Source organism: Mytilus californianus, unplaced genomic scaffold (genome assembly GCF_021869535.1).
Source record: "Mytilus californianus isolate M0D057914Y unplaced genomic scaffold, xbMytCali1.0.p SCAF_7, whole genome shotgun sequence".
NCBI lineage: Eukaryota > Metazoa > Mollusca > Bivalvia > Mytilida > Mytilidae > Mytilus > Mytilus californianus.
The window spans coordinates 83,002,139-83,029,713 of NW_026262723.1; the positions used below are offsets into that span (position 1 = coordinate 83,002,139).

Consider the following 27,575-nt stretch of genomic DNA (forward strand, 5'->3'; position numbering starts at 1 on the left):
AGGTATCCTTTATTTACATGGAATGAAAAAAAATCCCATTTCTTTGGATGCATCAGATTATCATTAAAGGATTCATTAAAAAGATTTCCAGTCAAAACAAGTATACTCCCATTGAAGAGCTAACCAGAAGACAACTTTGCAGTTTATACAATGGAAATGATAACAAGTAAATTCATCAGGCAAAACTGAATTTTCTTGGAACAAACATCCTAAAAGTGCATATCTATTTATCACAGTAAACCAAAATATAGCTAGCGTCGCAAACAATTTGACACTTGTATTTACAAAACTTGGTATCTCGAAACAACAAAATCAAATTTTTACAAATAGATATTGTTAGAGAAATCATTGGTTAAAAAAGTGAACTCACGATAGAAATCCAAGCTGTCTACAAACTACCATGGCAGCATTTACATCAAACTTATCAGCACAAACTGTTCTCCATCGTCTATTTATCAAAATTTCTAAACGACCATGATAATAGTAAGACAGTCGAATCTGTATACCTCCTGTAGAAATAGTCAAATCAATATCCAAACAATGTTAATATTATATGTCAACACTAATGCGCCGATATAAACAACGTTTTAAAAATATGCAACGATTTAGTTAATAAAAAAAGTTTGAATTTCGAAAGTAAAGGTTTTACCATCAAAAACTTTAAAATTCAAACTTTCAAAATATTTCTTTGTTTCGAATTATTTACACTATTTGGGTTTCTTGAATAACCTATATTACGTAGGTTATATTTGATAATGTTTTTACGTCAAATACAGCTAATGTTTTGAGTCATAGATTTAAAGATTAAGAATGAGCCTAGGCAAAACACCCTAAATCATGCAGAGTACTGAGGCGACTGTGTAAAATATTGAAAACAACACGTTTAATAATTACATGCGTTCGAAGCGCTTTTCTGGATTTACCTTCATCAGTAACGCACAAAGCCAAACATAACAGGGGACACGTAAAACCGGGACAGCTTATGAGGCTCAAAATTACAAAGAACTATTCTCATTTACTAGCACAGGGACGATCCCGCAGCAGATGGACTTCGAGAGTAGCCTGATGAAACCTCCGGGAATGTCAACTCCAACAGCAGTGGCATCGACCTTATGCTTGTAAATAAATAGATACCAGGATTAAAATTTTGTATGCTAAACACCAGTTTCGTCTACAAAAGACTTATCAGTGACGCTCGAAAGAATGAAGTTAAAAAGGCCAAATGAAGTAAGAAGTTGAAAAGCATTGAGGACCTTAAATTTCCAAAAGGTTTTACTAACTACAGCTAAAGTAATCATTCCTGGAGTAAAAATCCTCAGTATTTTCTAAAATTTAGTTTTGTAAACAGTTACTTTATAATTTTGACCATATCAATGACAATTCATGTCATCACAGAAGCAAGTCATGTTATCTTGATCATGTTTTGCTCCTGGTTGTTATATTTTTAATAATATGACAATGTTTTCGGAAATTTTTGCTGTTTATTTTGTGTGTTACGTTTACTGTCTAATATTTTTGGTCATTGCTGTAATCTTTTCTAAGTATTCTTTGAAATAACAACAATGAAAAACAACAATTTTGTATCATGTATCCAGCAATATCGTTATCTAATTCGTTAAAATTAAAACCGTAAAACAGTTTACTGATGATATAGCGAGATGTTTGTGTCGTCTGATCTATAATTTTGCCAATTGTGTCCTATTCCGGATTATGACACTTTGACTGAGTGTGGATTCGAATTACGGCTGATGCTTGTATAGCAGAAGAATCTTATCCTGTCGACAAACCCAATCTCGCTCCTTTTGGAGTTTATGCCATTCGCTTAGTTTTTGTTAGGTTCCCTGATTTGTCTCTTCTTTATTGATTTACGTGATAGGAAAATTGGTAAACTATTGTTGCCTCAATACATGTCAGTTTAGAAGATACCTCAAAATATTTGTTTAGGTTTTTTTATTATTATTTTATCGTTATATAGTATTGCTCTTCTCTTTGTTTTTGTTATTTTTTTTTTTTCGATAGTTTATTATTGTTAAGCATGGGTGACATTAATGAAGACAACAATAAATTGCCTTATTGTTGTACTATATATATCATGTGCGAGTGTGTCAACAACACTTTAGATAATTGTGCATGAGATAAACACGTCTGATATAATACTGGTAACCAGGAAATGCAATTTTGTGTTATGTTCATTCATGTCACCGATGCGTAACAATAAACTTTTAATAGAATGAATTAATTAATATTATCACATGATGTTGGAAATGCCTATGGTGTAAATACAATGAATATAAATATTCCTATATAGAATACATACTATCATCACAAATAACTCCTGCTCCGTTGTGATTTGCAAAACCTCGAACGGTGCTGTATTTACAATCATCAATCGATTTTTCGTGACCTGTACACTGCAATTTATCGATGTATATTTGACTCTTTCTGGGACCAAAAACGTATTTGTTTACTGGAAGGGCTATATTGCTAAAAGAATGAAAAATAGTTCCGTTCTGATTTAGCACTACATTGGAAAGCTGAAGACTTTTATGTTACTGTGGATTCATTATTATTCGTTGGATACCAATTTTCGTGGATTTCGTGGTTATAGGTTAACCACGAAATTAAATGCTCAACGAATGGCAAATTTACTATAGGCTTGTATGCAAACATTGTCAAAAACCACGAAATTAGATATCCACGAACATGTAAGTTTTCCTTAATCCACGAAAATTGGTACCCACGAAAATAAATGAATCCACAGTATTTAATAAATATTAAGAGGTTCATGTGTTCAAACTATTAAAGGTGTCTGTAAAGTCAATACTTTTTTATGGTATTACTGTGGACCATAGTTGTGCAGACATACGTTCATAAACTCTTAAAAATACCAGGATTGAAATTGTGAACGCCAGACGCGTTTTTCGTCTACAAAAGACTCACCAGCGACGCTCCAATCAAAAAAGTTTAAAAGGCCAAATGAAGTACGAAGTTGAAGAGCATTGAGGGTCCAAAATTCCAAAAGGTTTTGCCAAATACAGCTATGGTAATCTATTCCTGGGGTAGAAAACTCTTGGTATTTCGAAAACATCAAGGTTTTGTAAACAGTTAAAAAATGCTGACTATTTGACTGGTGATATCCTCGGGGAGAAAAACTCCACCAGCAGTGGCATCGACCAGTGGTTGTAAATAGACTAATTATTTTGTACGTCAGACACGCGTTTCGTCTACAAAAGACTCATCAGTGACGCTCGAATCAAAAAAAGTATTAAAAAGGCAAAATAAAGTATGAAGTTCAAGAGTAATGATGACACCAAAGTTTTGCCAAATAAAGTCATACGAGAACTGCATGAGTTGTTACATAGTTGCATAAAACTAAGTTTAGATTATTGAATCGTGATTTATAAAGTACCATAACCAAGTTGATGGTAGCTGAAATTCAAACTTGAATATGAAATCAAATAGGAGCATATCATGGTGGTGATAATGGTAGAATGGCATTGATCGGATAGATAGTCTAGGTTGTTTGTCGGTAAAAAGTTCTCAAATTACATAAGCATGCAATCGCTCGAGTAAGGCTAAACAATGAAACTTCCGTTTCATGACTCACTTCCAACTCTAAATCGTGTAATGTGCATATTGGTGCATCAAGGGAACCACGGACCTCCTTCCTTAAACACAGAGGTTTTTTTAGGCAGTTCGTACCATTTCTTAGAATAATACGTGAAAACCTGAACTTATGACCCCCCTTATATTTTCAACTGTCAATATGCATTTATGACAAGACATTATAACCTGATGGTTATAGACCCACTATATAGAGTCCAAAGTTGCACCTGATTATACTTTTTTATGAATAATATTTAATAATTAGTGAACGAATTGAATTTTCAAAAAATACATATATGTTTTACTGATTGTGCCCATTTCCTGAGAGTAACTTTAGGCGAATTCTCATGGTGGGTGACGCATGCATAGCAGAAGACGCTTACCCTGTCAACGCATCCTGTCTCGCTTTTTTTTTTTTTGAAGTGCATCCGATACATTCAGTTTGACTTGTCTCTTTCTAATCGATTTACGAGATTTAACATCGGTAAACTACTGTCACCTTAATTTGCAGATTGAAACTTAACTTATTATCAAATGGTATTAAATCAACAAAAAGGAATTTACCACTTTGAAAAAAATGTATTTATAATTGTTAAAATCAGCTCAAAAAAGTTTACCACTGAGAAAAAAAGAAATAATTAATTTTACATAATTATGATATCCTTTTCAATCAAATTAAGATTTTTTTTTTAAATCTGTTTATCATTTTGTATCGAGCAATCTTTGTGTCATAAACAGTGCAGCGGCTAACGTAAAATAATCACAAACTTTTTCACTTAAAGATACAAGCATGATTTTAAACATGGAAACTTCATATATAACGAAATTTTAAACAACCGTTGGCTACTGTGATTTCAAACATTTTAAAGATGGCTGCAACAAAAAAGGACGGCTTTTTCGCCAATATATTCGTCTTGTTCTATCAATATAAACCCATAGGATGCCAAAAGTTGACTTAATTTTATAAAAAAATATGGTCACTGGAATATTTTCATTCCAACAGCAAAATCCACTATGACGAAGGGCGTCCGTGGTGCAATTTGTGTTGTATTACTCGATATTTGCTATTAGGATCAGTGTTAGCCTTGCTTTTTTGTTACACGGAGACTATTAAATACATATCAATCAACCCCTCATACGATTATTGTGATGTATTGCAATTGCCGGAGTGTATATATACGTCTTTCAAATGGCCGCACGTATCGTAATTAGGATAGAATTGAAGACTATCACTGTGTATCATCGCCACCGGAAATTGGGTACTAACGAAGCGGAGAGAAATGGAAAAAAAAGTAAACAAGGTAAGAATTCATTCAATTTAAAGCATTTCTACTGATTTGACGAGGGTGCCGCTTAAGAAATGATTTTCTGATATATAATTCTTTAAATTATTAGGCCGATAAGTACAAAATTAAGACAAGATTTTGTGCTATACTCCAAAGCTTGCCACTTAGTACCTGAAAATTTCGAGGTCGATTGTCCTCTGTCGCCCCATTGGCAAGATATTCAACTGTTTTTCATTATTTTTCCAGACACGTTTTTAGATTATGATAGTGTGACAACATATTGACTGAAATCTGTTGTCATAAAGAAGTTTTTAAAGAATATGGACCAAAACATTGTTTGTTTATTGTACGGCGAATTGCAGGACGTTGTACGGCGAATTGCAAAATAACAACTTTTGTCTGTACGGCGTCTTTCAATATATTGTAATTTAAAGATGAAATTAATCACTGTTTAGATAATATCAAGTGACGAAATTTTGGCTGTATCAAAGCTTTACCGGCTTACAAATATACAAAATAAACTACTTATCAAATATTATAAAATATATGCCGTTAATTTCGTTCAGAAGTCGTCGTTGCGTACCTCTATTTGACTTTTTGTTTTTAAAGACAAAAAGGTTTTTTTCAACCATATTATCCTAAATACATTCATATATCGTTATAATACTAACGACTGTTGTCTTATTTGTTATCAGGGTGAAATTTTGTAAGTTCAATAAAAAAAAACGACCATTCATCTTTTGTTGGCGCTGTTCTTTTTTTTAAATATAAACCGTGGAGATGTTGTATGATTGCAAATAAGATAACTATCCACCAGGGTCAAATAAAGTGTATGTAAGCAATTATATGCTATCGTTTGGCCTTCAACAACGAAAAATCGTACCTTACAGTCGGCTATAAAAAGCCCCGAGATGAAAATTGTGGAAGGATTCAACAAGAAAACTAACGGCCTAACTCATAACAAAACAATTAACGAAAAATAACAAATATGATAGAGATGAACCAACGACAACCACCAAACTACAGGCTCGTGGCTTCGGACAGACACATAAAGAATGTGCTGGGTTAAATAGATATAGGAAGATGTGGTATGAGTGCCAATGAGACAACTATCCATCCAAGTCACAATTTATAAAAGTAAACCATTATAGGTCAAGGTACGGTCTTCAACATTGTTTATTGTTTATTTTTTAAATTTCTGAAATGAATAATTTGTTAAAAGAAAAGTGAAGAAAATACTTTGTTTTCATTGAAAATTAGGAGAAATAAATCATGAATTGTGTTTCGAATTAATTTTCTTGTTTCTTATTGAAAATAAGATTGTTTTTTTTTTTTTTTTAGTTTAAGTAAATTCAATCAATCTTTTTATTTACAGGGAAAAAATAATAAAAGACTGTTGCTAAGGCTGTTTGGCCTAAACTTAAATGAGTAGATGGAGGGGTAGTGAAAAGGAGTGTATTCGTCCGAATTTTCATTGTTACAGTAGTACATTTTCATGATTACTATGTATAATATTTCTCAGTAAATTTTAATGTGATATTGTGCCAATTAAAATTATATAATAAATACAAGTAAGACTTGCATTTGCCTTAAAAGGTATAGCAGTACGTGATTATTTGTTTTCAAACACACCTTTTCTGTTTTGAAACTTATAAAGGTATGGATCTCGGCCTATCTGTTTGGTTGAATATAAATGTGAATTCATAGAGTTTCAAAATCAACAGTAAGCCCTATTTTTGTGTGTGTGTAAATAATCTAATCTTTAGATAGATGCTAAAATTATAATCATTTTTCTTAATAAGAAGAAAAAAGTGCAACTTAAGCACGCCTGAATGTAAAAAGGTGTACCCGACTTATTCGTTCACGATAAGAATTTACCGATTTCGGTATTTTAACAAAACTGTTTACGAGGGCAAATAAATAAATGAATGCTATCAAATCAACATTTAAATTTACATGGATTTTTCCAAAAGAATTTATGAGTATGCACCATCAGGATTCAAAAATATTTCAAACTGTCCTTATTAGATGTTATTTCATTATAATTCTTTAAACTTACAAGTCGAAGATGCTAGCTTTTGTGAATTGTATTAATAAGTATATAATACTAAGATGACAACCAAAAAAACTTCATACAAGGTCATCTTTATTCTCAAGTAGAAAGTTTATATAAATAGTTTATGCCGTAGCCATAGCCGGATTTGTATCCCTTGTATCGGATTCTTCTTTCATTCTTTCCAAAAATGATTAATCTAAGGTTAATATTTTTTTTAAATTTAAACAGTGTTAGCCACCGAGCTTGTTCATTTCTTACTATATAGTTTTTTTTTTAGAAAATTAATGTTCTTTATTCTAATATATTGGCTGTATCTGCCTTTTACAAATAAGACAATAACATTAATTGAAAAAAGGAGACGTGGAATGGTTTTCACTGAAAGGACTTTCAAACAAAGTCCAAATGAAATAGATTTGACCAACTATTGGTTACTATACACTTCACAATAAACAAAACCCATACCGTATCAAAATTGCCTGATTTATGACAAAATCATAAACAAATATGTCAGGCAGCAACTTACGACAGCCGCTATATTACATGTTCCTGACCAGGGACAGACAAATATATATTGAGGCGGGCTTAAACATGTTTGTGAGCACTCAAACCTCCCTTAACATGGTGCCGTGGTGTAGCAATACAACATTTTTTTTTTGCAGAGAATGATAATTCATTTATATTTCATTTTATCTGAAAGTTGAAAGAGAATTCATTCACTTAATGGTTCTAAATATTCAATGCGGAAAAATTCTCCTGCCATTACCTCCTTCCTTCCCTCCACCCACAACCCATCCCCGAAATGTTCATCACTTATATGCAAAGGCTGACTAATGTTGTATGGTAAAAACATTTGGTTGAGGCAATCTAAAGTTTGAGAACAGAAACGACAGCTTTAGCTTTTTTTCATTTATAAAAGGGCATAACTCAAGAACGGTAACAGTGACGCTACCCAATTTATAACTTGATCTGTGTTTTGTGGTGATAAGCATTTCGTGTAAGTTTTAAAACATTTGGTTAAGGCATACTAAAGTTAGAGAACGGAAACCAATTATTGGGACTTTCTGGACGGACGGGAGAGACGGGTCGGACGGACATGGGTAACATTTAACGCTACGTCAGGGCAGAACAACAGGTCAGTAAAACAGTGACATTCCTTTCCGAAAGTTACAACATTTGCCAGCTTTTGTATATTCCGTATTCATATTGTATACATCAGGTATGTAAAAGATGTAATAGGACTGTGTTCAAGCCTTATATTGTGTATACATCTTAAATGGTGTCAAGCGAATTGTATTTTTATCAAATGCATAATTAGATATTTGAACCTAATACTTTATTTTCTTTAAAAAGACGGCAAATAAATATTTTGAAATTAGCAAGTTGCCATACAGTTGAAAACAAGTTGCCATACAGTAAATTTGTCAACATGAGCAAGTTGCCGTACCCTAGATTTTATTTTTTATGGTCTATATTCTTTAAAAACGTTCATTTTGACAACAAATTTCAGTAAATATGATGCCAAACTATAAAAATTCTAAAAAAGTGTCTAGAAAAATAATGAAAAACAGTTGAATATCTGGCCAATGGGGCGACAGAGCACGATCGACATCAAAATTTTCAGGTACTAAGTTGCAAGTTCTTGAGTATAACACAAAATCTTGTCTTAATCTTGTACTTATCGGCCTAATAATTTAAAGAATTATATATCAGAAAATCATTTCTTAAGCGGTACCCTCGTCAAATCAGTAGAAATGCTTTAAATTGAATGAATTCTTACCTTTTTTTTCCATTTCTCTCCGCTTCGTTAGTACCCAATTTCCGGTGGCGATGATACACAGTGACTATATAATTAAAAAACATCAGTTCAATGACGATGGTATCCAGTATCACAGATCTTGTAGGTTGTAGGTTGGCGTTTAAAAACAATTTAAGAGAGCAAGATAAAGACGAGGCTCTACTGGGTAATCTACCTTTGACCTAGGTGGGTGATTCAAAATTCACCAAGGAGACTCCTATTGTGTTATCAGGCTGTTGCATCTACTAGAATGAGATGTTCGCGCAACTGCTCTTAATGTATACAACGTCATCGCTGTTGTGACGTTATCTATTTCAGAGTTCCAATACAAGTATCATTGCATTCAGACGTCTTTCTTACTTAGCCTTAATTTGTGTTTGATACAACCACTCTACGATATTGGTACTGAGACCAGGATGAATCTGAAGCTGCATTCAACACAAGCTTGATGAACATTTAGCCAGATTAGACGAGGTGTTCCAACGACTCATCAAAGCTTGTTTGAAATTGAAACAATCAAAATGTGACCTAGTGAAGAGCGAAATACTGTATCTTGGAGATATTGTGAAAAAAGATGGTATCAAACCAGATCCCAAGCTTGTTGAGAGTGTGAAGAACTGGAAAGTCCCTACGTCGCTAAAAGAAGAACAAAAGTTCCTGGCCCTTTGTAACTACTACAGACAATTTATAAAAGGTTTCAGCTAGATAGCTGTTCCATTAAGTCATTTGACTAGAAAGGATGTCACGTTTAAAAGAACAGAAGATGCTCAAAGAAGCTATGGGAGACAAAGAATCTAGAAGAAAAACATCAAAAGGAAATAGAAGAGATCAACAGAAAGCACAATTTTGAATGTGAAAGATTTTGACATTCTATAGAACACCAGGAAAAGACAAAACAGTGACTACAAAATCAAACAAACAAACCTAAACATTTGGATCAACAGGAAAGAGGTTATCAAGATATATACAATGATGTAACATTTAAGAAGATGCGAAGCAATCTGACTGTTCCAATCAAAAGAAAAATTCAATTCAAAAATTTTATTAGACTTAAACATTACAATTATATGAACAATTAATTGAGGAACAAGTAATCATTAGTATGAATATCAAGAACATTAATATGTCATTGAACTTATGTTAAAAAGGTGCTTTTGTGTATTATATGTAATTTGATAATTTATTTGTGCATACCGATTTTTTAAAAATATTAATCTGCGGACGGAACTCTTTATTTGACGGGAGGCAATGTTGAGGAAAGTTAGAATAGAATATTCGCATAATGAACAGTTATTCCGTTCAAATTTATTTTTTTAATTCCCGCAATATATTTCCCGCGAATATGACATTCATGTCCCATTGTCATCGTGTCGGCCTAGATGTTTTCCGTAGAAATTCACGTTATTATACGCGTCTGGCGTATTAAATTATAAGCCTGGTACCTTTGATAACTATTTACACCACTGGGTCGATGCCACTGCTGGTGGACGTTTCGTCCCTGAGGGTATCACCAGCCCAGTAGTCAGCACTTCGATGTTGACATGAATAACAATTATATGGTCATTTTTATAAATTTCCCGTTTACATAAGTATGAATTTTTCGAAATACTAAGGATTTTTTTATCCCAGGCATAGATTACCTTAGCCGTATTTGGCACAACCTTTTGGAATTTTGGGTTCTCAATGCTCTTCAACTTTGTACCTCTTTGGCTTTATATCTATTTTGATCTGAGCGTCACTGATGAGTCTTATGTAGACGAAACGCGCGTCTGGCGTATTAAATTATAATCCTAGTACCTTTGATAACTATTTACACCACTGGTTCGATTCCACTGCTGGTGGACGTTTCGTCCCCGATGGTATCACCAGCCCAGTAGTCAGCACTTCGGTGTTGACATGAATAACAATTATATGGTCATTTTTATAAATTCCCCGTTTACAAAAGTATGTATTTTTCGAAATACTAAGGATTTTCTTATCCCAGGCATATATTACCTTAGCCGTATTTGGCACAACCTTTTTGAATTTTGGTTCCTCAATGCTCTTCAACTTTGTACCTGTTTGGCTTTATATCTTTTTTGATCTGAGCGTCACTGATGATTCTTATGTAGACGTAACGCGCGTCTGGCGTATTAAATTATAAGCCGGGTACCTTTGATAACTATTAACATGCAATTAATTACCTTCCCAAATATTTATTATGTTTTTTCTTTTATACAAGAGTCGTTAATTTGTCCTTAAACGTCTTCGTTGTCCGTTTACGTGTTGACCGGAAATAGGGACTATGAAATCTTGTAATTATTTTTCGCTCAAGATGCCAAAAAGACAATTTTTCAGTTTGAAATCTGACGTTTTACAGTTCATAATATTACAGTCTAAAGATTTTGTTGTATTCAGGTATATTTTGCACATACATTGCATTATTTATTATTTTACACAACATTGAAACTCGAATATTGATATAATTAGATAAAACAGTCATTTACTTTAAAAGATTTCTGTTTTCATTGAACAGAAGTTCATAAAAATTCCGATCGGCGCTACAGCGCTTACTAATGCAAACTATGAAAAGGCAATTTCCCTTTTACAAGAAAGATATGACCAGGAACATAAAATTACGCAAAGGCATTACTAGATATTCCGTCGCCTAGATACACAATTTTCAGTCTCCGACATTTTTATGATAACATTGCAATATACATAAGAGGATTAGAATCACTAGGACAAACTGATCATTCATACGGAGCGCTGTAAGTACCAATTATATTGAACAAACGATTCCAAAGAAATACCAAAAAACCTTGCCAGAGAATTTGGATCTACTAACATACACTTGACCGACTTAAAAAAGGTACATTTAACGAATTAAATATCCTTGGAGCCGGTTACTCAATAGACAATCTTGAAAATTCCTCAGCTACTGCAGCATTTTTGACAAACACGAAACCACGAAACCGACAATCAAGTCACAGACACCTGGATAAGGATCACCAAAGCTTTAATACTAAAAATTGCGTTTACTGGTACCAACCACACGATTCGGTATAACTCGGTTGGTTGTAAGTCAAACAAAACATGCAAAAAATATCACAAGCGTCATCACATGTACACGAGTTTTTGCAAAGAGAATACACACATATATAACCAGGACCAAGTAACTGTAAGTATCATACAACACAACGCGAAGGGGTCGGACACAATTTTACATTCACAGACAACCACAACTGTTTTTTTTTTCTTTCTAAAAAAAACGCGTTTAATGCTGTAAGTTCGGGACGACAATGTTTCGATGCCAACATTTTTTTTTTACGAAGGCAGACAGGGGTCGTTTATCATAGAAGACCTATCCGCTAAATTATTGTTATCAATAACAGGTACAGAAGGTATAAATCTATCCGGATTTTGGGACAGTGCAAAAGTACAAAAATTTAACACTTGAAAACTGCTATTATGTATTAGCTTATAGAGGAAGTATAATTACCGATCAAAGTATTGATTGAATATGACAGTTGTTTTCCATTCGTTTGATGTGTTTGGGCTTTTGATTTTGCCATTTGATAAGGAACTTTCCGTTTTGAATTTATCTTGTCATTTTACTTTGTACCGGAAATTGCTGAACTGCTTAAAACTTGCGTCCATGAAGCAACAAAATTACCGTATTGATCAGGAATATAGCTCGCTCATCAGGTTACTACGAACAAAAATTTTCAAGACTCAATACCCGTAGGACCCGACTACTGTTGGTCAATTATAGAAAACGATACAATCAGAGGTGAGGGACCTACTGCGGTGAAATCTAAAATTGGTTATTTACTATCAGGACCACTTCACTGTACACCAAACTGCAAAAACCCGCAAACATATATGATGAATGCAATGCAATAAAACAAAAGGTAGAAAAATGCGACCAGGAGAAGGTTTGGAAGGTAGAATCACTTGGCATTGAACAAATTGACGAGAAGACTACGGGAAACAAAGAATTTCAAGATTTATATCAGAAGACATGAATGAGTTACGATGACAACAGATATTTCGCTACTTTACCCCAGAAAGAAGATCACCCACCTCTACTAGTGAACAAAGCGATTGCTTAGTGGAGAAAATGAAAATATAAATAAAGGACTGAAGAAGGAACCGCAACTATTATATCCTATAGAACTGACATCTAATAAAGACACAGGGCCGTGTGATGAAAAATTACCGCAAGACGAGCAAAGACCGAAGCAAAAGAAAAGATAAAAATATGGACCAAACGATACCAAACGATACAATCGGATGTGATTACTTTGAACTTTTTTGTAGAATTTTACGGGGGACTTAACTGTGTTTAATGTGTAAAATCATGCTTCATTATAGACTGAGAAATCATTTTTATTTTATTCGTGTGCGTTATGAAAGACAGATTAGATATTTAAAGTTTTCTATTTATCAGAGACAGTAATTCAAAGTGAAGTTTTATATTTATCAGAGACAGTTATTTAAAGTTAAACTTTCTGAATTTATTTTCATTATACATTTATTGTAACTCAATTCATTTGTGCGCCCCTAGAATTTTCCGGATTGCATCTACTAGTATGTTCGCGCAACCGCTCTACGACGTCACCACTGTTGTGACGTTACCTACTTCAGAGTTCCAACACAACTATCATTGCAAGCAAACGATTTTTTTTATTTAACCCTAGTTTGTGTCCGATATAACCACTATACGATACAGACAAAGACATAGAATATTTAAAATGTTTGCGAAAAGCAAATCATCTCGTTGAGAAATGAAGGAAATCATGACCTTTCAAAGCATCAGTGTGTACAAACATTGCAAGATAAAAACCTTTTAGCAAAATTGAGTGCAGGGGATGTTGTGCAAGAAGTGAAATGTCACGCAGAATCCCTGACTACAATATACAATAAAGAAAGACCTCAAAAACAAGATGAACAGGATCTAAACGACCATATCGTATTTGCTTAAAAAATGTTACACACATAAAGTTGAATTACAAAGGGGCAGTATAAGTGGGATAGTTTTCAAGCTTGCCTATCTCTGCGTTATACCAATCTAGATTAAAACAATTGTTCCTCTGTCCATTGTAATGAAACTAGATTAAAAAGAAGATACTGTAAAAATTCCCGACCTCAAAGTATTTCGTGAGTGAAGGGAAGTGATATTGTTATTTGAAAAGAATCAACTGACTTATATGCATTAGATAGAAACGATTTTATTGATTCCTAAGTCGTCGAAGAGATTACAAAAATTGCAGACCAGGAAAATTTATGGCTCTCTTGAATAATCGAGAGAAATGAGGTTTTTATGAACATGTAAAGAAAAAAAACAAGTATGCTCTATTTTGTCGTTTGAAAAAAATCTGATACCAGTGATGCCAAATTATGATTGGGTTCTTGTTGCTTAGTCTTTAGTTTCTATGTTGAGTTTTGTGTACTGCTTTTTGTCTGTTTGCCTTTTTCCTTTTTAGCCTTGGTTTTGTCAGTTTATTTTCGACTTATGAGTTTGAATGTTCCGTAGGTATCTTTCGTCTCTCTTTTGCAACATATGTTGTTAATTTCATGCCAAAGTAAACAGTGTATTTTCTTCAAACTTGAAAACCAGAACTTTCCTCCCTCATTTGAACAAAATGGTTCCCTTAATTATGGGAAAATCTCAGCTGATGCCAATAAAAGAAGATAGTATATGGGTTGCATTTTGTTAGAATTGTTGATTCACAAACTAGGCTTCTTTTGGGAGATACTTAATATCCATAGATATTTTGTTTTGTTAACATATAGCTACAGATACATAATAACATCTATAAAACTTATTATAGTATGTAATCTCCTACAAATACTTCGTTTCTCGTGTTCACAAAAATAGTAGAATTATTAAGCAAATTTAAGGCCTAAGGGGCAATAAATATAGAAAAATCCCTAGCCCCTGGCCTGGTCATAAACAGATAATTTAAACTGTATAGGCTGTGATTTTATCATTATAAAGGTCTGTCGTGCAAAAACAGATTTGAACAATTATTTCTATAACACTTTAAATGAATATATATTATCAAACTGGTCAATTCATAAATAGAATTTTTACAAAAAATATTTTTTGGAACATTTCTAGTTAATTTGTAGAACGGTTTGACGCTTGGTCACGCTGAAGTGGAATGGTGGCATTGTGACGCTATCTTGTTGTTACCTACATCGAAGTGAACTGGTGGTTACGCTGAATCGCGATGAACTGCATCAAGTATATTTTGTATGTTTTTCGTGCTCAAATGTCAATATGTTTGTTAAAAGCAGCATTTCAGATTTTTAATTAAATCGTCTAGAGTATGCAACACAATTAGATAGGACGATCCCTCATTTAGTATGAAACTGTAACTAAGGTCATACATATTATGAAATATATTCTTGCATTTCAAATGTTCAAAACAGCGTTTCAAGAGATTTCACTAAAGGTATAGATGGAACTATGATATTAGCGGTGTACTAATAGAGGATATTCATACACAGTATTCGATTATCACATAATCCTCATTTGTAAGGTGAAGAGGTTTATTGCAGAATGATAATTCTGTTATCGATTCCTTTATTCAACCATACACAAACATATCATCGATACCGAAAAGCCGACAATACTAAAATGAAAATGTATACACTAACTTATACAAAATCAACTTCTCATAATAATTGCACATCCATATAAGAGGGTCTGGATTGAGTTTACAGAATAGAAAATAATGGCCAAATAATATGATGAATAGAAAAAATTAGCAAAAATATAATAAAGAATAGAGCGAGAGTAATGGGATGCAACAATAAAACAAATAACTGTGGAAAATAAATGAATTAGGTGATGCAATACTAATTAAAGACATGAACGATATACACAATAAAGAAATAATATAACTACAAAAGATTTTGATAGTAAAATCAAATTCATGAAAATTTTACAGAATAAGCCTTCTTTCTAAAGATTTTAAGAATACAGAAATTATGGACCCCCTATCCAGACCCTCATATAAAACATCGCACATAAGCGAAAGTTCAATCTCACTCAGGCGAAGACCATCGCACTTTAGATGTGCTCTGGTGACAGTTGCAGGATTAGACATTTCATATAATTTTGAATGTTGGAATGATTAACTATTAAATTTTATATTTATAGCATTCCGAAATGCTTTCAATTTGTTATAAGTAGTTTCATTCAGGTTCTAGGAATTTCGTGTCAGAAAATATGCACATAAGTAAGGCTGAATTAAATTAAAGTTTTTTTTCAAACTCTTTGAAAATTTAAACACAGTTTCGGGGTATTTATTGTACTGTAAAAGCAAAGTTAGAGTATGTATTGCTTTTTTTAGCCTACGATTCTAAAAAAATAAGTATTGTTGTGATAAAAAGAGTTTTTCCAGATTTTTCTATTTGAATACATGTTAGCATATGCTGCACTTTGTAAATAACGTTGATTCACAAATCACGCCTCTCTTGTGGAGATACTTGATAATCATATTATTTTGATTTGTTTACTTACTGCCTCCCAAATAAGATCTCCATGCTTCATGTCAAGGAAAGACAACTTTTTAAAATTTCATCAGTATAAACACAGTTAGATAGCGGTTAAATTGAGTTCTTAAAGTAAAAGGAGGGTTAGAACAGAATTTTAGTATTAGTTTAAAGTGTTAGAAATTTAAAACATAAAAGTTGAAAATATGTACAGTTTTAGCCGTACACGAAGTTCTATGGGAAATTGCATGGCCTCTACTTTTAAAATTTCAACCTATAGATATGCTAGAAAGAGAACAAATTTTAGACTCACTGATAATAGACGTGTATCAGTGGTAAATTCAAAACCCCCAGGACAATCTAGAACTTTTGATGATCATAATAATGATGTTTTCTATCTCATATCAAATCTTTCGCGCAACGCTTTTCGCGAATAGATGTCATCTTTGATATGTATAACGGCAACAGTTTGAGATGTGAAACAAGAAAGACACGCGGAACAGGCCCAAGAAGAACAGTAACAGTGCACGGTAAACTTTCAAGGTCATCGAATACTTTTCTTCGAGGTGATGAAAACAAAACGGGACTGTTGGGTTTTTTGCAAACAAATTATTATTACAGTCAAGACAGACATCACAATCGTCACCTTTGAGGAGAATGTTCTCAGCAATAAAACAATCTATGTTGACCATATTCCATTATGTAATCCCATGAAGGCTGACATACATATTTCTGCACGTCAAACATGCACCAATAGATGGCAACAGGAAAACTACTAAATAAGCATTGATACTGATGTCGTTGTCATATGTGTATCTCTATTCACAAAGCTAAATGTAGACATGCTATGGATTGCTCTTGACAAAGGTAAGGACTTTCGATGGATTCCAGTTCATGATGTAACAAGATCGCCAGATTTAAAATCTAGGATGCATCCCTTTATCCATGCATTTACTGGTAGTGACACCTTTATCTGCTTTTGCAGGTGAAGGCAAAAACAAGTCAGCATGGTAGGCCTGAAATGTGTTCAAATATAAAATTGAGAATGGAAATGGGGAATGGGTCAAAGAGACAACAACCCAACCAAAGAGCAGAAAACAGCCGAAGGCCACCAATGGGTCTTCAATTCAGCGAGAAAATCCCGCATTCGGAGCTAATTGTTTTCCAGCATCTCAGTCTTCCAGTCGATAGTGTGACAAATGATCAAATGGCCATGGACTTGGGGTAAGTATGACCGATCAAACAGCAGTTATTAAATAAATGAAGCATGTGTGGACTTGTTTGCACAAAACCAATTTTAATATTATGTCATTCCACCATCTAGGGTAGCTCTTATTAGCCATATAAAGCTGGAAGAACTTTGGGCCAATTTTATCAGGAACTTCAAAGAAGTGGCTGTAAAATAAATTGTTCCAGACACTGCAATAGCTTTCATTCCAAATAGTCCTGCACTACAGTGTGCAGCTGTAGATGTGATGAAGGTATTATAAAAATTTCAAATTATAGAACCAACACATGGATAATGAACAAAATGGCCAATACGTATTTGTTTTAACAGATGTTGCACAGGCTTAAATGACAGAAAATCCTTAAGAGGCTGGGTGAGATAGATCTCTTGATTTTTTCGTGTTTTACAAACAAAGCGTCTGTTATAAAATCGTAAATGGAAATTGAAATATTTCAACTCGAAGAAAGCTCTTTAATCTTTCTTACTGTCACAATCATATTTTACTGTGTCTTCAAAATTATGTACCATTTTTTGTGATTCTCCTGACAACAAAGGAATCGCCTTCAATACTTTTTATACAAGCAATTCAAAACTTTGCCGGCAGTAAAATGCTTACCTAGTACTATAGCCCGCCATTCTGCATACAACTTTTGCATCTTGCAAAGTAAAATTGTCAGAAGATATTGTTCCAGACTGACCATTTTTCTGGACTAGTATTGTTCCAAAACCATTTCCAGATAAATGCACTTGAGTTGCAGAAACTGAAAATGAAATGACGTTGTTAAGATTGTTCAAGTTTCAATTATAAAGCAACTTTGATGACAACTCAGTTGATAAAAACCCAACTCACAATGGGAATCAAACAAATGCTTAATAAAACAAACAAAAAAAATGAATGGAAAATATGGGCCCTTATTAAATCATGAGGTGATATATCAGGTTCCAGAAATACGTCTTGGGCGTCATGTATTATCATACGAATCGGGTGTCTATAGTTTGGTGATTGCTTTACACCGCATCACCACAAAAAGGCTATATCGCGGCGATATATAGTTATGTAAAATGTCAATAACTCACATTAAAGTAATGATTCAATACAACATGAACAAAACGTAGTGGTATTTGTCTACACTCGTCTTGAGGCATCAAAATGTTTACAAATTATAATTCTGTACAACGCGGATGTTGAGACCTCGAATAGCGAATTAAGTGGTGATATGTTATTAATCACATGAGAAGTATGTAATTAACTCTTGTTCAAGAAATCGAATTTGAAATCATTTAATTTGTAGGCATTTATGTGTTAAGCAGTCCTCGACAATCCCTTAATTGAGGAATGTAACAGTATAAAAGAGACAGACGTTGCTGTTGTTTTGATATTACAGAACCACATGTTCAAATAATCAGCCCATAAAATCTTAACTCAGTACATGTATTTAATAATCCTGTTTTCTAAACTCAATAAAGTTTTTAGAGTAAGTAAAACTTACTGACTGTGGGTGAATACTGATTTTTTCGTTGAGGCGTAAGCGTTTGTTTAGAGATAAAATTGAGCCAGTATTTGAAGCATGAGAAGGAAAGGGTTAAACTGACCTCCGTGATAACTTATTTACTGTAGAATTTACATTGTATAATTTCATAGATATCCTTTAGTTTGGTTGAGAGATATTTTGAAAGTACCCAATTGATTACGTCGTCGTTGACCTACTGCAAAGAGGTACATTTCAAAAACTTTCAATGATATAAAAATTAGTTCGGATAGTTCCTATGTCATACCAAAATGATTAGAATCGTTTTTATTATAGTTTATTATAGTCTTCAAAGCGCTGTCTACATGACCTTTAGTAGGAGTGTGTCTACTGATATTAATTTAACCAAGTTCATTATTAAAAGTTAATGGAATCGGTGAAAAAGATCTTAATAATTCAAGATCGGGATTAAAGCCTATCACTGTGAACAATTTACATCAACTTCAATATTAGATTTATCATCTTGCAGACATTTTCAAACGTTGATAATTAACTATAGTGGAAACCTTCGGAAACTTAATAAACTGCACCGTTGGAATCATAAGACTGCTTGATATATCAGAAATAACACATTTCTAGGGATTTATATATGCGGGCATTTTAAGGACATTCAGGACAGTAATTATAAAAGAGAAGGTGAAATTGCACAAAAAAAAGCAAACTATTCAAACCATTAAAAATGTTGTTAATTGTATTGATGAAGGAACAGGTTGATATAATTTGAATAAAAAGTGCAGACAGGTCATTAGGAATGTCAATATGACGTCATAAGCTTGTTGAATTAAAGTATTTGTCCAAAAATTGACATTTCAGGCATACCTTTTGGTTAAAATATATATGAGCGACAGTTTTACCCTAAAATATATTTTTTCATACATTCGCATCTTTCTAAAATGCATTTTGTTTCGCCAAAATATCGTTTTGGGTAAAACTGTTGTAAATATCTGAATTGCAAAATGTAAGATGTTTGAAGCTGTAAAGCAAAACGTAAGATAAGGTTCAAAAATATAAATACTGATGTTTGACATACCAATGTCTTAAGGACATCTGAAGGATGTTATTTGGTAGATTTTTAATACTTTATGATTTTATAATTTAAGAGCCTTATCATACCTCCTTCTATGTAAATAGTTTTTGTTATTGTTTTTATAAAATATCTTAAAGTATCTCGCAGTTATTTTCGTAGCTGTATGCGTTCCTTTTGCATCTTTTATCACCTACAAAGAGATCGTAACAGTTAATTGTTGGAGGTACTCAGAAAAGGAAACAATTTTATTGAGAATAAATTAAGAATTCTACTCATTCTGAAAAATTTGATATTCTAAATTTTATAACTGTAGTCAAAATGTCTTTTGAAATACAAACGTTCTTCGAAAATCCATTTAAGGAGTCATTAGTGACATTGAAAAAGATGATTTACTGAAATTAGGGATTCACTTTGAATTGCCAGTTAGATCTACCATAAAAAATATAATATACTGTTTGGGCATTGTTTAGTAGGCAAAGAAAATTTCCCTGAAACTGTTTTAATAACTTTAGAAGAAACTGCTGTTGGGTAGAGCTTGAATTACAATTACAAACAAAAAAAGTAAAGAACTTAAACTGCAAAAAAAAATGAAGAATTTTAATTGCAGATAGAATGAGAAAAACATTTCGGTTACAAAAAGAAAATATTTACATGGAAAAAGAAAAAGAAAAAAAAATTATTTCACTAAAAAAAGAAAAAGAAGAGAGAACTTCTGGTTAGAGAATACAGAATCAAAACGAAATTAGATTACAGGAATTAAAAGCTATAGAAAAGGGGAGTACAATGCCACAGATGACTTTTTCAGCAAAAAACAAATTTTATTCTAGTAAATATATTCAGTTTGTTTCAACAAGACTATGAAAAATAATTTTAGCATTTTGAGAAAATTCATCAAAATTTAAAGTGACCAAATGCATATTATTGCGAGTGTTTTGATTGAAAAGCCGGTGATATCTATTGCACTGTGTTGAACAGAGCGGAGACTATGAAACGGTTAAAAGACAGTCTTGAAGGCCTACGAACTTGTTTTGATAATCAACAATTTTGAAATTTAAGGAAAAAATATAACCAAATATGTTCAATTTGCGAGTGAGAAGAAATTTTGTTTGAAGAATGGACTACTTTTGATAAATTAGAAATAAGCAATAAATTTGACAAAATTTAACAGCTCATTGTCTTGAAGACTTTAAATGGGCATACAGTGTATGATTTGTTCCAGGCAGTAACTATACCTGATGGTAATGCTCTTACACATAGAGTTAAATTTCAGTAGAAAAACCAACACGAATTTTCATAAAATGTACTGAAATCATATTATTTCATGAATGGATCAGATTGTTGGTATCTATGAAAATAGATTTACTACTACTTGAGGTTGTTCAATTTAGAACGCTAAAATGTCCTTACCTGTTGAAAACATTGTTGAGGGTACAATATCAAAGTCTGATTATGTAATGGAGGATTATTAATCTTTTTTTTTCAGAGGAAAATGTATAACTTCAAAGTGATAATTCTAATATACAGCCAATTAGAATTTTGCGTGATACCGGAGTTTCTTAATTTTTGTTGTAAGGAGGTGTATTTGCCTTTGTCATGAAAAGCTTTGTTGTGGCTTCTAAGGATCTGAATACTCATCGGCGGATGCTTTTACTAGAATTGAAAACGAATTTCTTCATTTGTCTGAACCCAATTTAAAAAGCGTCTTAATAGGGGATTTTAATGCTAAGACATCTACATTACCGGATTATGTTATCCCAGATCAACATTTACTTGAAATTCTCAATACTGATGAAACACACACGTTGAATTACTTTTCCGATTACAATGAGTTCTTAAACAATATTTCCTTGCGAAGATATAGCAAATGTACATGTAGACCAAATACGTATGGTCATCGACTCCTAGAATTGTGTAAAAAAATGAATACATATATTGCAAATTCAAGAACAGGTAATGACAAAACCGTAGGAAAAATTACTTGTAATGACGTTAGTGTCGTTGATTATCTAATACTTCTGATCTTTATCAAATGACAAAGAATTTCGAAGGAGAAGAATTTAATCCTATCCTATCAGATGTCCACTGTAAACTAAAGTTTACACTTGAATCAAAACCATATACTAATATCTACCATGTGAAAACCGTTGAAAGACAAGTTATTAAACGGAACAATAATAAGCAGGATAAATTTGCCAAATTTGTTAAAGAAAAAAAGACTGAAGAAATATTTTGGATCAATTAATCGATCGAAATGATATACAACAAACTGATATTGATGCGTCAATGAATAAAATTTGTGACATATTTAACAGCTCTTCAATCTCAGTGTTTGGAACAAAATGTAAAAACCAGAAATATACAAAGCACAATGACAAACCATGGTGTAAAAGAGGATACAAAGGAAAAAGAAATTTATTTCATCAGGCTAAACAAAGATACGGGAACTTAAAAAGGGAAGAAAATAAAAAGGCTCTGAAAGAAGCAAGTAAATCTGATAAAAAAGAACTAAATCGGAGTTATATTGACTTCCAAATGAATAACGCAAAAGATCTAAGAAAACTTGCCAAATCTGATCCAAAACGGCTTTTGAAAAAACTGAATAGTATAAATACTAACAAATCAAATAAAACTGATGCTGTTCAAACTGAAGATTTATATGAACATTTTAAACGTCTAACCCAAGATGATCTAATTGAAGACAACTCAGAGATAGACTTAACAAAGGTACCACCAGAGAGCATTGACAGAATTTTAAATTCTCCAATCACAGAAGAAGACATTTTGAATGTCGTCCAAAAACTTAATAAGGCTTCCGGATATGATGGCATTGTAAATGAACATATTTAACATACGGTTAAGGAAATGTTAACCATCTATCACAAGCTATTCAACATTGTTTTAAATACTGGGAAGGTCCCAGATTCATGGACAATGGGAATTATTCAGCTTATCTTCAAAAATAAAGGCAATATATATGATCCCAAGTCGTATAGACCAATTACTTTAGTGTTGTGTCTAGGGAAAACTTTCACATCGATCTTAAATAAACGGCTTGGGGAACTTTCAATTGAGAACAATCTGATTTCCGAAGCTCAAACAGGATTTAGAAAAGGTTGTAGCACATTGGATAATATCTTTGTATTACATTCATTAATATCAATTTATCAAGCGCTTGGAAAAAAAAACTCTTTTGCACTTTTGTTGACTTTTCGAGAGCCTTTGACACAATCTCTCATACATCTTTATGGATAAAGTTACAAAAGACGAATATCTCCGGGAAAATTTTTAAGGTAATATATAACATGTATAGTGATGTTAAATCGTGCATTAGGAATGGGAACGAAGTTTCAGCTGCTTTTATCTGTAACATTAGAGTGAGACAGGGAGAAAATTTATCCCCCTTTTTATTTGCTGTTTATCTCAACGATCTTGAATCATTCTTTGCTGAAAATGATGTTCAGAACTTGCAGGTTATGGAAAATATTTGCCGCAATTATTTGCATATCTATATACATTGTAAAACTGTTCGTTTTTTTGTATGCCGATGACACTATAATTATATCTGAAACGGCCGAATCGATGCAACAAGCCTTAAATGTTTTTCAAAGATACTGTGTGGAAGTTTAACGTTAATTTATCGAAGACAAAGGTTGTTGTGTTCTGCAAACGGAAATCACAAAAATTACCAAAGTTTCAACTATTTAACCAGTCTATTGAAGTTCAAGATTCTTATTCATATCTAGGACTAATTTTCAATTACAATGGTTCATTTGCTACAGCAACAAAACGTCTAAGCGAAAAAGCACAGAAAGCATTATTTAGCCTTTATACAAAGATACGTAACCTCTCAATACCTGTCGACTAGCAATTACAACTGTTTGATGTATTTATACTTCCCATTCTGACATATGGGAGTGAAAAATTGAAAACAACACGTTTAATAATTTCATGCGTCCGAAGCGCTTTTCTGGATTTACCTTCATCAGGAACGCTCAAAGCCAAACATTTGAAATCCGAGTGAAATATGGGGATTCGGAAACAATTACATGCTGGAAAAAATTCAACTACAATTTTGCCGAAATGTGTTAAAAATTAGTTCCTCGACACCAAATTTTATGACATATGGAGAACTTGGTCGTACACCAATAGATACCATGATAAAAGTTAGAATGGTGTGTTTATTTGAATAAACCTCTCGCCAATGAAAACAAACTAAGCAATATCCTGTATCAAATAATGTTCAACTTAAAAGATGATTATACGTTCAAGTGGCTTGACTATCTTAAATCAATTTTAGACAATTCTGGACTTTGGACTCAGTAATTGCCAGTAGATATAAATCAATTGAAAAACGTTCCGAAACAAAATCTTATAGATGCATACATTCACAAATGGTATAGTCAAATTGACAATTCTTCCAGAGGTGAATTTTACGGTCTGTTTAAACAATGTTTGGTCTAGAAAAATTTCTTGTACAATTATCACCAATCGAATGTGAATATATTTCTAAATTAAGATGCTGTAATGTGAAAATTCCAATAGAGCTGGGTAGATGGTACAATATTCTTAAAGAAGAGACGGTATGTAATATGTGTTCGAATGCTATTGGTAATGAATATCATTACTTATTCGAATGCAATTCCATCTTAGTAAAAAATATCAGAAATCAACACATTCCTCAGTACTATGTTAAATATCCCAGCGCAGCAAAAATGAAAGGATTACTATCATTGTGTAATATGAAGATACTAAAAAATGTATCTTTATTCGTTTCAAAGTTAATTAAAGTATTATAAAGTAAAGTAGTTATCAATATATTCCATTTTAGAGTTGTTTTATTTCTTTTTATGATTGTATGTGATTGTATTTTGTATATGTTTACCTCTTGTTTCACATGTGAATGTGACAGGGTGTTTTTATATTATGCATATTGTATTTATTGCTTATTTAATTTTTGTAGGGCGTGGATTGTTTATCCTCACTACCTCTGCAAATCATTGGGTACAATTGTACTGGGACCTATTATAATTTCTGAATCAGTAACTGTAGTTGTTATGGTTAGAAAAGCAGAACCGGATCCAGCGGTGTCACTTGGTGCACGTAACACCCCTGAGGTTGGCAAAAATGGTGCACCATATAGAATACCATTTAAATCTCAATTAATTTACCAGTTATTCCTTCACTAATAATATACTTGTCTTTCTATTTCCAATACAATTGATTTACCTTAAGGCAAAAAAACATGTACCTTGACATAAACTTTTTATCACTGACCGTTAATTGCTTATTCGGTTCTTTTTATGTTTAAGTGTGAAAATGAAGAGACAATTTCTTCCGAAGAAAAATGTGGTTGTATTTCAAGACAAATTACAAAAGTCAACAACTAAAAGCTGTACGAAATGCAACTTATTTGACCACCCAAACATCTTTGTCATTCTCAGTACTGTGTGCACTATAGTAATCAGTTGCGAATGTGAGCTTTCAGAGAGTGAGCTCATGTTCCTGAAACTGATTTACGTGCAACAATAGACGAGAAATGACTAAATGAATTAGCACTGATGCACATGCATTGTGATAGACCTTGATATGATATTTAACTTGTTTACTCCCAGACATAAAAAAAAATTAATGACGATGATGACGGATAAGTGTTTGACCTCCAGTGGTAAAATAAATGCATTCAGGACGAGATTAATAATAAGTTGATACGCATATAAACCCTGCTTTGAATACTATATAGACCGACACGCTGAGCCGCATTCTAAATGTGCTAGTTCACAAGGAACCTGTTACAGTCCACAAAACGACATGTCTTTTTTATGCACCTGTCCTAAGTCAGGAGCCTGTTGTTCAGTAGTTGTCGTTTGTTGGTGTGGTTCGTAGGTGTTTCTCGTTTCTCGTTTTTTATATAGATTAGACCGTTGGTTTTCCTGTTTGAATTGTTTTACACTAGTCATTTTGGGGCACTTTATAGCTTGCTGTTCGGTGTGAGCCAAGGCTCCGTGTTGAAGGCCGTACTTTGACCTATAATTGTTAACTTTTTATACATTGTTACTTGGATGGAGAGTTGTCTCATTGGCACTCATACCACATCTTCTTATTTATATATACATTATTCCGAGCCGACCAGTCCTTTTCCTCATTACTAAATGCAGCATGCTTAGTGGTGAAACAGCAAATACGTATTTTCAAGTCTTTTGTTTGACCCCGTCGTGGTTTAAGTCCATGACCTCCCACACCCGAGAGGAGCACACTACTAAAAGACCACCAAGGCGGTTAGAAAAAAATTAACTGGAATCAATTTTGTAAACCATTTGTTAGCATTTGTTTTGTTACTACCTCAATGACCTTACACAAAATGAATTGAAATATTTTGTTAGTTCGTTTTGGTTATACCACCTAAAAAATTTCTGGATCCGGCCCTGACAATACATTCCACAATTTACTATATATGATACATTATCACCTGATATAAATGATCATCGTCTCTTAACCGAAATAACATGTGAAGAAGTCAGGTGTCATTAGTCATAAAGGAACATCTGGCTTATTCGGAGCAACTGAGATCACCCCCGGTTTTACTGGGGTTAGTTCGGTTAAACTTTAGTTTTCTGTGTAGTGTGTTGTGGTCTTGTTGTATGTTTATGATAATTATCTTTTACTTAACTGCAGCTAACACCTATTGCAACTTTAATAAACAGCGGAACTTACCAGAAAAAGACACACAATGTATCAAAACACCCAGTTGTATAGCAAGGTTCATTTCTGGAGGAAAAATATTGTTGTTTGAAGTATTATACTATTTCAATTATTTATTCGGAAAAAATAATTTGTGAAATTTAGAACATTTATTTCCTTTTCTCCTTGATTCATTTGAAACGTTGTATTAATAATGCTATTTTATGCCTATATTTGGTAATTTTTGTATGACCTTAATGTTTTAATTACCTTGACCAAGGTAGGTGTTTCAAAGTGCGAAAAAGCTATGACAATTTTAAAATGATTGTTTCCAATACAAAGTTTAAGTGTATCAAAATTAGCTGTTATGATGTCCTTATTGTCATATTGTTTTTCGTTGTATTATAACTTCCGCGAGGTTTATCTGACACGTACATATAATGAATAGCTAGTAGTATTCATACATTTGTTTATAAACCATCTTGAACTAAACACATCTGTAGAAAATACTAATTAAAGTAATGAAATAAACAAAACGGACCAATTGTATTTGTTCATACCATACGTGGAATCAATATGTTTGGTGCCTATATATTTTAGAAATCCTCTAAGGTTGGGTGTAAATATATTGTTTTGTAGAATAACTTTGTAAAAAGGAAACCCAATTTGTTGGGAAAGGCACGAATAATTATGTGTGATTAATTATTTCAATACAAAAACACATCGAAAAATATTTCCTTATTTTATAATGCACATAGCTATTTTAATTCGACGCAAAATTTTTCCTTTCCATATTGGTACAAAGGCAATATTTATTAACACAAAAAATAAAGAAAAAAAAGTTCATTTACACAACATTACAACCATTACATTACCGATTGA

At 32.8% G+C, this 27,575-nt stretch overlaps 1 long non-coding RNA gene across 1 annotated transcript; it reads right to left on the bottom strand.

Moving 5' to 3' along the window:
* Positions 1 to 375: 375 nt before the first annotated feature.
* LOC127709990 (uncharacterized) lies at positions 376 to 26,807 on the bottom strand. Its single transcript, XR_007985888.1, has 4 exons — positions 26,727 to 26,807; positions 18,076 to 18,220; positions 2,318 to 2,484; positions 376 to 509 (listed from the first exon to the last, which is right to left on the bottom strand). It is a non-coding gene; the product is annotated as an uncharacterized LOC127709990 (long non-coding RNA).
* Between the last annotated feature and the right edge of the window lie 768 nt (positions 26,808 to 27,575).